The sequence below is a fragment of the Bos indicus genome, chromosome 3, assembly GCF_029378745.1.
Source record: "Bos indicus isolate NIAB-ARS_2022 breed Sahiwal x Tharparkar chromosome 3, NIAB-ARS_B.indTharparkar_mat_pri_1.0, whole genome shotgun sequence".
Classification (NCBI taxonomy): domain Eukaryota; kingdom Metazoa; phylum Chordata; class Mammalia; order Artiodactyla; family Bovidae; genus Bos; species Bos indicus.
The window spans coordinates 55,560,255-55,573,621 of NC_091762.1; positions in this window are offsets into that span (position 1 = coordinate 55,560,255).

The window sequence follows — 13,367 nt, forward strand, 5'->3', positions numbered from 1 at the left end:
CAGTCTAGGGTTCTGCTTCTCTGAGGAGCTGCCAAGATACACAGAGAGGGGCTCTCTCTGCCCTTGTCTCGACAGCCATCTCATTGTTAGGAAAGAGTTCCCTGGACCATGGCTTGTTGATTCCAGTCTGTCATCTCACCTAAAGTGAGACAATGGGCTTATTTCTCCCATGAAATGGAAATGTTGCTAGAAGAGCATCAGTGTTACTGGAAGTTGTTGGTAGCTGAGACACAGTGTAGTGCTCTGAAAGGAAGGTCCACAATTTCTTGCAGAAGAAATACATGGAGTTGCCCTAGATCCTATCCTTTCTGAGCCTCCCTTTAGTTCTTGGATTCTGTAAGATTTTCTTGCTTTCACTTCCCTGCTTTTGCTCTTACTGCTAGAATTGGTTTATATTATGTGTTATACAAAGAAACTTAGCTAACAGAAGATGGCCACAACCATGCCTGAAATGTTGGAAGAAAATTGTTTATCGGGATGGCATTTATTAATTCACTGATTCATTCAATAGTCATTTATTGAGGACCTATTGTATGTTAATCACAGAGATAGGCACACAAATAAGGCAGGAGGAAGTGTGGGGAAATAGTCCTGTATACATATAATCACACTAAATTGAAATAATGTTCTGGTAGAGAAGCTTATAAAGTGAAGTGGGAGTACAGATCAGAGTTTGAATGAACTCTCCAGGTAGGTTGGGGAACAGGGGTTAATCAGCTTGGAGAAGGATATAAGCTAAGGACTAAATCAAAGCTATACAGAAAATTCAATCTTATTACATTACAGTGGCAGCAAATGAAGAATTTCTACATAGAGACTGAAGACCAGCTGTTCTCAATATTGACTCAGCTCTGCCGAGTGGAAACTGATTTGAACAGCAGCATGAGAGACTTAGATTATATGAGGAAGAATTTTCTGACAGTGTGAGTTGTCAGTGTTGGCAGATTGTAGCATCTTCTCTGGAGGTTAAAAAACAACATAGATCTTCATCTGCCTGGGATAGCTTTATTGTGATGCTGTCTGAAAATAGCGAAATGGAAGATAATAGCCCAAGGTCTTTTCTAACTTGGAGTGTTTATAATTCTGTCACTTTTAAGAAAAACTTTATTGGATCAATGGAAAAATAAAATTACGGACAGAAATGTAATGCAAAAAAAAAGGGGGGAAACTAACGAAATTATTAACTTTCTTGGGTCAGGAGTGAGAAAGAAGTGAAGAGATTCAAAAGCTTCAATATTTAAGTTAGAAATTATTTTGAAATCACAAAGTCAGTTGTTTTAGAAGTCCTTTGTTGGGGCTTAACTGACTGTTAACCAACAGAGGGTCCTGTCTTTTCCTTTCCAATCCAGAGTACTTTAGTTTCCCCTAATTGACTTCACAACTCGTCTCATCTCGTAGAAGATTTTGTATATATTGACAAATTTCTTTTGATTGTGAACTGAAGCAAATTTACAGAATAAAACAGTCAAGTGAACATTAGCTCTTTATATCACTTGAAATTTACATCTGTCCTTTTAAAAGTTAGCTACCTATATTTTACTTACAAAAGTTTTGAATTCTGCTCTCTTCCACAGGGTTGGCTTCATTTATACTCTTTCATGGGTTGATGTGTTCCCTGTGTAACTGTGTGTGTGCTCAGTTGTGTCAGACTCTTTGAGACCCCCCAAGACTGTAGCCCGCCAGGCTCCTCTGTTCATGGAATTTTCTAGGCAGTACTGGAGTGGGTTGCCATTTCCTACTCCAGGAGATCTTCCTGAACCAGGGATTGAACTCGCGTCTCTTACGGTTCCCTGTACTGGCAGACAGACTCTTTACCACTGAGCCACCTGGGAAGCCCACATTCCTGTGCTTGCCCCATGTAATAACCCATTACTGTGAATCCATAGATTTTAATACATGTAATAAATGGGGTTCGCTGGTGGCTCAGACAGTAAAGAATCTACCTGCAGTGAAGGAGACCTGGGTTTGATCCCCTGGAAAAGGGAATGGTTACCCATTTCAACATTCTTGCCTGGAAAATCCCATGGACAGAGAGGTCTGGCAGGCTATAGTCCATGGGGTTGCAAAGAGTCAGATGCGACTGAGTGAGACTAACAATAAATGGGGTAGTTTGAGCTGAGTGGGAGGACAGATGTCCTGGGAGCATTGGTGATGAGATGAAATTAGCTCATCCAGCTAATCCTTTTTGCCTCCTTCCCTCCCTATCTCCTCCCCTCCTTTCCTTCCTCTCTTCCTTCCTGTCTCTGTCCCTTCCTCCTTTTCTTCCTTTCTTCCTGTTTGCTTCATCTCCCTTTCTTCCTCCTTCCCTTCTTTCCTTTCTGTCTCCCTCTCTCCTTTCTTTTCTTCCAGTTAAAGAGACTAGCATGAGCTTAAAATTAGAGCCTGTGTTCAAAGAATTACAGGTCTAATTGAGCTAAACTTAAGGTATATGATTAGAAAATAAAATTGGAGAATTAAGCTAGGTAAAATTATGTAGAATTGGTTAAACCACTGGATTTAGCTTAGTGATTGGATTTGGGAAACAAACACAGCATTTGGAAGACAAGTATGGAAGTAGTATGTAATGGAAGGCTATTGAGAATGCCATTAACATTTTACTTTATATTGTATTAAATCCCAAAGATGTACATATATACACCATTATTTTTAAAAATTTAATGTATTTATTTATTTTTATTTCTGCCTGTGTTGGGTCTTTGTTGATGCCTTTGGGCTTTCTTTTGTTGTGATGAGTGGAGGCTAATTTATTGTAGGGCTTGGGCTTCGCACTGTGGTGGCTTCTCTTGTTGTAGGGCACGGGCTCTAGGGCACAGGGCTCAGTAGTTGTGGTGCATTGGCTTAGTTGCTCCATGGCCTGTGGGATCTTTCTGGCCCAGAGTACTGAACCCATGTCCCCTGCATTGGCAGGCAAATTCTTAACCACTGGACCACCAGGGATGTCTTAGTTCATCAATATTTTGATGTTAGGTAAAGGACTTGTTTTTAAAATGTAACCTTGTTCTAAAGTTTTTTTTTTTTTCCTCTTCAGTCATGATCATAACGCATTGCCTATGTTTTCCAATTTTCATTTCCTGAAAGCCAAACAAAAATTTAAAGATACCTGCAAAGCAATCTTAGTGTTGTATCCCTTGAGATTTTAACTTTTTCCCCAATTTTTTATGCTTGTCTCATCTACCTTTGACAGTAAGGTTTTTTTAGCAACTGCTTTCATCTAGTCTTATGAAAGTTTTCCACTTAAATTTCATTAAAAAATTCTCTTTTTTTCCTCACACATACTTCATCAGTTTATAAAATGTTTAATTCGGTAAAGAATTAGAGTAATGAAAACACCACAGATTGATTCGTGATAAGCACACAACCTAGCTGATGTCAGAGATTCACCCGTGGAGTGTTTTTTCCCTTTCATTCATGGGGTATACATATACGGGCACTGGAGCGTCTGGACCTTGATATCAATATAGAAGCGCCAAGGTAACAAGGGACAGTGTGCAGCATGAGGATGAGGTAAGTGTTTTGCCTGAATGAGGTCAATCACTGCGGTAGTAGCTCAGAGACAGTAGACTTGAGACAGACAAGAGTCAAACACACTAAAATGGTATATGTGCTGTGCATCCTAAAATGGTGTATATACCGTTCATATTCTATACATGGGTCTCTCTTCAATTCTAAAACATTTCCTGCCATTTTGTCTTCCAATATTACATCTTTCTGATTCTTACTCTTTTGAAATTCCTATTGGAATTTCCTACACTATCCATTCGGAGAAGGCAATGGCACCCCACTCCAGTACTCTTGCCTAGAAAATCCCATGGACGGAGGAGCCTGGTAGGCTGCAGTCCATGGGGTCACTAAGAGTCGTACACGACTGAGCGACTTCACTCTCACTTTTCACTTTCATGCATTGGAGACGGAAATGGCAACCCACTCCCGTATTCTTGCCTTGAGAATCCCAGGGATGGCGGAGCCTGGTGGGCTGCCGTCTATGGGGTCGCACAGAGTCAGACACGACTGAAGCGACTTAGCAGCAGCAGCACACTATCCATTATTTCTCTTAATTTTGCTTTCATTTATTTCCTCTCTTATTTTCTCTAGGTTGCATTTTGAGTGATTTTTCTAGATTTTGTGTTTTAATTAATCAATTCTCTCTTCAGCTGTGTCTACTTTACATTTCAACCTATCCATTGTATATTTAATTTTAGTGCTTATATTTTTAATTTCCAGGCTTCTTTTTATTTGGTCTGTGTTTTACAGAAGCACTGTTCTTTTACTGCCTTATTAGATTCTTCTTTTATAATTTTGAACACTTCCCTTTATCTTGAAGTTTATTTTAGATTTTTCTTTTCCTCTTGTTCTTAAAGATAAACATTCTTTTTTTTTTTTTTTTAATGTGCATCGATTCTTCCTGTAAGTTGTTTTTCATGGGAGTCCTAGGTCCTGGAAATATTCCTATGAACAGTGTCCAGCTTACTTTTACTTTTAAAAGTTCCATCTGTTCTGGCCCAAGTTTATGTCAACTTCCTAGCTTAGGTTTCCTCACTTACAGGTAGTCTGAATTCAGACCACATGCCCCTGTGCAACTTAGACCACAGATTTAATTTTTTTTAGAAGTTTTTAATCTGCTGTACTCTACAGAGAACTGCTTCTAGCCTAGATTATCCTATTTCAGGCCCATGTCACATAGTGAGCAGCCTTCCTTGCTCCTAGGCTTATGCAGGTAGCTTGGTTCCAGGTCGCAGAGATCAGGTGTCTGAGCCCTAGACTCCCCTGTCCCTCAGGTAGGTATTAAAGACTCAAGGCCTCTATTTTTTTGAATCACCTTATAAAATTTTGGCTTCAGTTTCTGCTCATGGCTCTCACTTTGAATTCTGTCTTTATTTCTAACAACTAGATAGTATTTCTTTCTTGTTCACAATTTAGCTGTGTATTTAAAGTTTGTCATTGTTGTTAAATTGTGTCCAGAATTTCTATGTGTTTAGAGCCAGGGCAGAGGTGTCACGAGGGGGCAGAAGCAGAGAGTGCAGAGGCTTCCCCATCGATGATCTGTTTCCGATATGAACATTTTTACCTCTTTGGCAAGGTTATCCAGTTTAGGGATCTGTGACTTTTTCATCATGCTAGTCCTCAACACTTAGCACAGCTTTAGGTTCCATAAAAAAACAATGCCTAGCATGTTCCAGGTGCTGTGCAAACTGTTTTCCTGTCATATATTATCTAATACAGAAACTCAATGTGTTGCTGCTGCTGCTAAGTCGCTTCAGTCGTGTCCGACTCTGTATGACCCCATAGACAGCAGCCCACCAGGCTTCCCCGTCCTTGGGATTCTCCAGGCAAGAGCACTGGAGTGGGTTGCCATTTCCTTCACCAATGTGTGAAAGTGAAAAGTGAAAGTGAAGTCACTCAGTTGTGTCTGACTCTTTGCGACCCCATGGACTGCAGCCTACCAGGCTCCTCTGTCCATGGGATTTTCTAGGCAAGAGTACTGGAATGGCTTGCCACTACCTTCTCTGACTCAATGTGTTAGGAACAATTATTATCATCTCCATTTTGCAAAAGAGGAAACTAAGACTTAAAAAGCTTAAGTAATTTTGGCAGATACAATCAGTAGATGACAAAGAAAGATCAGCACCCAGGTCTTACAGAAACGCTAAAAGCCTAGATGGTGGCTCACTGCCAGTCTCTCCAATCTTTGCCCAAGAGGCCTTCCCAGAAAACTGCAGTGTGCCATTCCTTATTCCTTGATGATATTATCTGGGTTGTTACTTTCCTGACAATATTTGATTATAATAGCTTGCGTGTGTGCTCAGTTGCTTGCTCAGTCATGTCCTACTCTTTGCAACCCTGTAGACTATAGCCCACCAGGCTCCTCTGCCCATGGGATTTTCCCAGGTGAGAATACTGGAGTGGGTTTCCATTTCCTCCTCCAGGAGATCTTCTCAATCCAGGGTCAAACACGGGTTTCCTGCCTTGCAGGCAGATTCTTTACCACTGAGCCACCAGAAAGTGAAAGTGTTAATTGCTCAGTTATGTCCCATTCTTTTCGACCCCATTGACTGTAGCCCACCTGGCTTCTCTGTCCATGGAAAGTCCCAGGCAAGAATACTGGAGTGGGTTGCCATTTCCTCCTCCAGGGGATCTTCCCAACCCAGGGATCAAACCTGGGTCTCTTGCTCTGCAAACAGATTCTTTACCATCAGAGTCACCAGGGAAGCCCTATAATATCTTATTCTACCCTATATTTTTGTCTCTGTCCCCAAAGAGCACAGAACTTTACATACGATTTCTAAAGTTAGAGGAAGATTAGATTAAGGTTGGTGGACTATAGTGTTGACTTTTCTTGGTGCCCAGCTCAAATAGTATCAGGGAGGTGAGCACTAAATAAATATGTTCAAGGACTGAGGAAATTTAATAGAGTTTAAGTGGGGAATTGACAATCTCCTTTCATCTTTCCTTTGAAATTACTTCTGTCTCCACCTTCTTTTTTCAGTAGCCAAACCTCTCAAAGAGATTCCTTCTCTCCTGTGCCTTCAACCTTTTCTCTATTGACTCCACCCCAGCGACTAAATGTGTTAAGTCTTTTCCAGTAATTGAAACACAAACTTTGGGCACCTTCTCAGATTTTCCTGGTTATTTTTTTAAGAGCTTTTTATTTTATATTGGATTATATCTGATAAACAATGTTGTGATTGTCCCTTTGCTGTCCACCTGAGACTATCCTGGTTACTTTCTTTACAAAGACACTGCTGGTCCCTGGTCTGGGCTATTAACCACAGCCATCACTAGCACCTGGATCCACACGTTGAATCCTCTGTTCCAAGGTGCCCTTAATGTTTCATTCATATTGGATTAAAAACTACATTACAGGCATGGAATTTAACATCCTGATGAGTGCTAAGGCCAGATGATATAGCCTAGAATGTGGAGGAGTAAGTGCCCAGTGAAATGAAATGACCAGTGAGATTTAAGAGTAGGAAGGGATAAAATAAATTCCTCAACCTTTCCCCTCTGCGGGCTCTGCTGAGGTGTGATTGCTTCTGACAGCTTTTCAAAAAGGCCTGCAGATTCCCCTGTTTCTTTGTGCATCATCATAAAGTGGCAATCAGGGCTCCAAGCAGCTCATCACATTGCTTTGCACCTCTGCTTGCCTTATTTCCCCCTTTCCTTACCCCTACATCCCTGGACTCACTTTTCACAAACAAGAGTGTTTTGATCTTTACTTCAGGCTCCGTTTCCTAGAGGACCTGGGCTAAGATACTGATTATAAAAAAATTTTCCTCAACCCCACATCTTCTTCCATATATTCTACTTATATCTCTCTTCCTTTGAAACTTTTTGAAATAGACTTGTTTTTTTTTTTTTTTTTTTACTCTTTATCTTTGTTCTCTTATCTGCCATTCATTCTTCAGTCTAACATCTCTCTACCATTTCTCTAAAAGTACTCTCACCAAGATCAATAATGATCTGTTGTGCTTAGATCCAAAGGATAATTTTCAGTCTTTATCTTACTTGATCTGCCTGCAGCACTTGACACTGACCTCACCTCCTTCCAACATTGTCTTGTCCTGAATTCTAGACAGTGCATTCTTAGTTTTTATCTTGCCATTATAGCTGCTCCATCTCAGTCACCTTTTATGTCTTGTGAATATGTCTTGATGTTTCCCAGGGATCTGTCCTCAGCCCCCTCCCCTCCTATCCCTTCTTTTCCCTCCTCTTCCTTTCCTCCACTCTTCTTCTCAGTTATAAACTATCCCTGGGCAATATTATTCATTCTCATAGCTTCAAGTGCCAACTATATGCCAATAACTCCCAACACTATACTTAAAATTCAATCTCCTTTCCTAAGAAAGATAGCTTGAGTACCAGATTCTTTTTTTTTTTTTTTAATCTTTTTAAAACTTTTTATTTCACACTGGAGTATAGCCAATTAACAATGCTGTGATAGTTTCAGGTGGACAGCAAAGCGAATCAGTCATACATATACATGGATCCACGCTCCCCCAAACTTCTCTCCCATCCAGGCTGCTACATAACGTTGATCAGAGTTCCATGTGTGATACAGTAAGTCCTTGTTGGTTATCCATTTTAAATATAGGAGTATGTACATGTTGATCCCAAAGTCCCCAATTATCTCTTCCCTTCATTTTTTACCCCAATACCAGATTCTTTAAAAATTCTAATTGTCTCCTAGATATTCCTCTTTCATGTTCTATAGGCTTCTGAAACATGTCCCAGAATGAAATGGTATTTTTTTTCCCACCTGAATTTGTTCCTATTCCTGTCTTCCTTGTCTCAGTGACTGATACTTCCATTCCCAAGCCAGAAATTAGATATCATACTCACTCATCCACAACTTCAACTCCCATTTAAGATAATTACCTCATCTCAGTTTTCCCAGGACTTTCTGGGTTTTAGCATAAAAGTTCCTACATCTATGGAAACTGGAGTGACTTGCCTGGAACTGTCCCATTTTAAAGCTGGAAGTCTCACATCTTGGGAACCCTTCCATCTTGGGCAAACTAAGGAGGCTGGTCACCCCTTCCCCCTCATCCAGTCAGTCATTGAGACCCACTGACTCTTAGCTTTTTAGTATGTCCAGCTGTCAGTTCTCTCCATCTCCACTGCTACTGCAATCAGTAAAAGGCTTTCCCATTTCTTGTCTGCTGCTGCTGCTGCTGCTGCTAAGTTGCTTCAGTCGTGTCTCACTCTGTGCGACCCATAGACGGCAGCCCACCAGGCTCCTCTGTCCCTGGGATTCTCCAGGCAAGAATACTGGAGTGGGTTGCCATTTCCTTCTCCAAGAACTAAGGTTACTAAGTGCCAATTTTATTTCTTGTCTAGACTGCTGCAAAGCTTTGTAACTTTTCTTTGCCTCTATCTTGCTTCTTCTAACCCATTCTCTGAGTTGTTGCTAGAGTAATTTTTTTTTAAGTACAAACCTGATGATGTCATTCTTCTCCTTCAATCTTTTTCACTGCTATTAGCCCTGAAATAAGATGCACACATTTTTAGATGGCTCACATGATCTGTCATAAAATTACCCTGCTTATCCTTCCAGACTCATTCCTTCTCACTGTCCTCTTACGATGTATAGACGCCCAGGGGCCAGCTGTCTCCTCTGTAAAAGCAAGCCTTATTTTTACTTTACACCCACATGGACATAGAACACTTGCAAGTCTTCACATTCTCTTTCCAAATTCATATTTACAAAAGTCTTAGTGGGAAGCACTAAGAATTCACAGGGGATAGGAAGGGAATATTCCATCACATGTGGTAGAGTAACAATCCCCAATTTACCATTTGACATTTTTATCCCCCGAAGTTTCTTTTCTTCTATGGAACTCCTAGAATTTTTTTCCCTTTGTCTTTACTTTCCCCCCAAGGTATATAGTCTTCTTGGATCCACTCATGCCTGCACCACACCCCAGCTCTTTACACTCATCCCTTTATTATACTGAGCAATTTGGCTTTGTTCTAACCCCTGTTTATAAATATACATTCCCAACTCCATCCAAGAGCTCAACAAAACAAAGTGCCTTCTATTTCTAGATTCCATTCTTGTTGAGTGCCATTATTTTTAGTTTAAATATGTCCCTTGTAGTCTCACCTCTCATCCCAAGTAGCATATTAAACTTTTTATTTATTAATAAAAATATGATGTCAATTAAGCTCCTAGAGGAATTATCCTACCAGTGGCTAAGAGGAAAAGTTCCTTCATTTTGTTACATGTACTTCATGCTGCATGTACTGCATGAATTTCCTGCAGGTTTTGTAGTGTTCCTTGTTCTCTGTTACTATGTCTTTGCATAAGCTGCCAACTTCCTGAGATGTTTTGTGTGCTCAGTTGCTCGGTTGTGTCCGACTCTTTGCAACCCCATGGACTGTAGCCAGCAAGGTTCCTCTGTTCATGGAAGTTTCCAGGCAAGAATACTGGACTGGGTTGCCATTTCCTACTCCAGGGGATCCTGACCCAGGGATAGAACCTGCGTTTCCTGTGGATTTTTTACTGCTGAGCCACCTGGAAAATCCTGAGTCACTTTAGTACCATTTAGAAAAATTGACTGATTAAATAAATATACTTAAAGTTATGAGATTTTTAAATCTCCTTGCCAAAATTCATCTCCTGCATCAGGAAGAACAGACTGATTTTTATAAATTGAATCAGTGTGAGATATAGTTCATGGGGCTTGATTTGGACAAAGAAATTCCTAATTATATCATGACTCATTTCAGCATTTTTAATCATCATGGCATGATGAAATTCACTGCATTGATCTCTAGGGGATTAGAAAGAAAACTAATTTCAGTTTTTGAAAGTCATTTTCAAGACCTCCCAAGGAAGGTTTATAAAGGACAAGAAAGGGCCTAAGAATTGCATACCTCTTAGTTTGATTCTAAGTCCCAGAATTAGTAGAATTAATCAAAACTGTAATCTCCAGCCCCTTACAAAACAACAATATGCAAAACACATGGCCATTGTGTAGAGTCAAAGCAATCATATATGTTTGCAGTTTGGTCATATTCAATTAACCTCATTCATTTTCTTGATAACATCATTGAGTATATCTTCATTTTAACTAGTACAAATGATTGATGGTATTAAGATGGCAGTAGAATAACATCTTATTGTGTATTAAGAGTCACGCTATTTGGGTTTCTCAATGGCCTTTTCAATATTCAAGCCCTTGTTCCAAATCCTGGAGAGGAATATGGATAAACAAGACAAATACAGAGTTAGAATTCAGAAATCCAGATTTCCATACAATTATGTTTTCTTAAGTCATTTAAAACTCTTGGTACTTTCTTATCTTTTAAGCCATCTTTACACACATATTTTAAAAGATTTTCCTTTGTTTTATTTCTCACTCAGGGAAGTAAGGTAAAGAAAACACTTTGAAAATTAAGAATGCTTTGCAAGTGTATGTGGGCCTGTCATTTTTCAGATTTACAATGTGCAACCATGAGAAAATGCACTGTGCCAATCTATTCATCCTTCCTACTATTCAGCTATCCATCAATCTGCTGCTTCAATAAGTATTTATTGAGAACTTAATATTTGTGTATAACAGCTATCTCTGTCCTCATGGAAGTTATACTCTTGTGTAAGTAATAAATAGACAATTTAAACTCAGTTTTATGTTAAGTTTTATAAAGACCATAGTTTGGAAACCATGGGATGGTTAGATTAGGTAGGGAAGGTTTTCCACAAAAAGTGATGTCTGGGGTGAGAGCTGATCTTTCAGCTCTCATGGGAAAATATGAGCTATCTTGAGGTCTCGTGGGAAGTACAGGTAACAGCAGGGCAGAGAGGAGACAGAGTGTTCCAAGTAGAGAGAACATTGTATGCCAAGGCCCTAGGCAAGAGTCAATGTAGTTTAATAAAAATGTCAAGGTAGCTGCTCTGCCAGGTAATCTTCTCTTGAATTGTTTATGAATAATGTAGTAGTTGTTGTTTTTAGTGGCTGTTTACAACTCTTTTCGACTCCATGGACTGACTCCTGTCAGGCTCCTCTATCCATAGGATTTCCCAGGCAAGAATACTGGAATGGGTTGCCATTTCTTTCTCGAAGAGATCTTTCCAATTCAGGGATCGAATCTGTGTCTCCTGCGTTGGCAGGTGGATTCTTTACCACTGAGCCATCAGGGAAGCCCAATGTAGTAGTTAGTTCCATTGATTATCTGATGTGTGAAAGGTGTGGAGTTTATCCATTTGCAACTGTTCTTTGACCTCAAGTCTTAGATTGAAATGTAACATCCCTGACAGCTCTCTAGGTCTTTTATTATTTTAAAATAAATCCCTGGAAGTGGATTGCTAAGATTCCAAAGCTTTTGGTTGTAGGATATGACTCTTTGAATTGAAACACTGTAATTACCAGTGGTACCCAATACCACTCTTCTCATTTGGGTTCCCATCTGTTCTCATTTGGGTCTTGGAGCATTTCGATACCTTTTCCTAGGTTAGGAAAAGGCAATGGCATCCCACTCCAGTACTCTTGCCTGGAAAATCCCATGGACAGAGGAGCCTGGTAGGCTGCAGTCCATGGAGTCACTAAGAGTCGGACATGACTGAGCGACTTCACTTTCACTTTTCATTTTCATGCATTGGAGAAGGAAATGGTAACCCACTCCAGTGTTCTTTCCTAGGTTACAGAGCCATTCAATTATGGCTATTATATTGAGTATAGGCTAGACCTGGGGCAACAATGTTCTCCATATATTAGAATCAAGAGCAGCATGACCACTGTAATATATGAAGATCAAGAACAACCACAGAGGCTGACCACTAACTGCAACAATACAGGACAACAAGGGAACTAAAACTTTTATCATGGACACAAGCATATTAACTGTCTGGTCTGAGTGATCAAGTCTTCTGGTCTGAAAGCATCCACAATATTACCTGCCATGGCACCTTCCTAACATCCTATTATTAGAACAGTTAAATCTTGGAAACAAGAATTTTCTCCCAAAGTTCTCTTAAAGTTGATAGCTTGTTGAGCAGAAAATAAATTCCTAAGCAATATTTAATAAAAATGGGAACCTGGAACTGAGGAATAAGAAAAAGGCAAATGAAGTGGAAGTTTACAAAACCCAAATACAAATTTGGGTCAATTTATTTAGGGATGACAGTTTATGATTCCTAGGGAAATTGAGCAATCAAACATACTCAGAATGATTGCTAAACATCTCTAGCCTTGACTAACAACATGAAACACACAAGAATAACAACATGAAAGAAAATAGAGTTCCTCTCCAGTCTGATTGTTTGGATACCTGGGTAAAGTTAAGTAAGGGGAAGACAAACAGGTGTGTCATACATGAGGGTAGTAGACTAAAGTCTAAGAGGCATATGTCACACCAAGAAACATTAGTGATTCAAATCTCTTTACACCCAGTCCCCTAGTACACAGGCAGTGGCAAAACTTCTGTTGTAATTGTTTTCCTGATACAGGAAATGTTGCAGATGATGTCCTAACTCTTGAGTAAAATGCAAAGATCCCACATGTGAACCTTCTCTTATCAGAATTTTCTTTCCACCATAAAACTTTCTGTATCTCTTGGAAATCTTTTGGTTGCAGGTGACCAAGTAACTCAAATTTGTGTAACAAAACGTTTATTGGCTCAAATAAAAGGGCCAGAGGTAGGTCTTGTCATAGGTGCAGTTTGATCTGGGGGATCAAATGATTTCTTATTACCTCACAACCCTTTCCCCTTTTATGTGCCAGTTTCATCTTTGGTCTGTTTCTTTAATCAGACACGATGGTAGAAACATTTCTAAGCTTCATATCTTTACCTTCAAAATCCAATGGAGAGCTTCCCTGGTGGCTCAGTGGTAAAGAATTTGCCTGCCAATGCAGGAGACATGGGTTCAA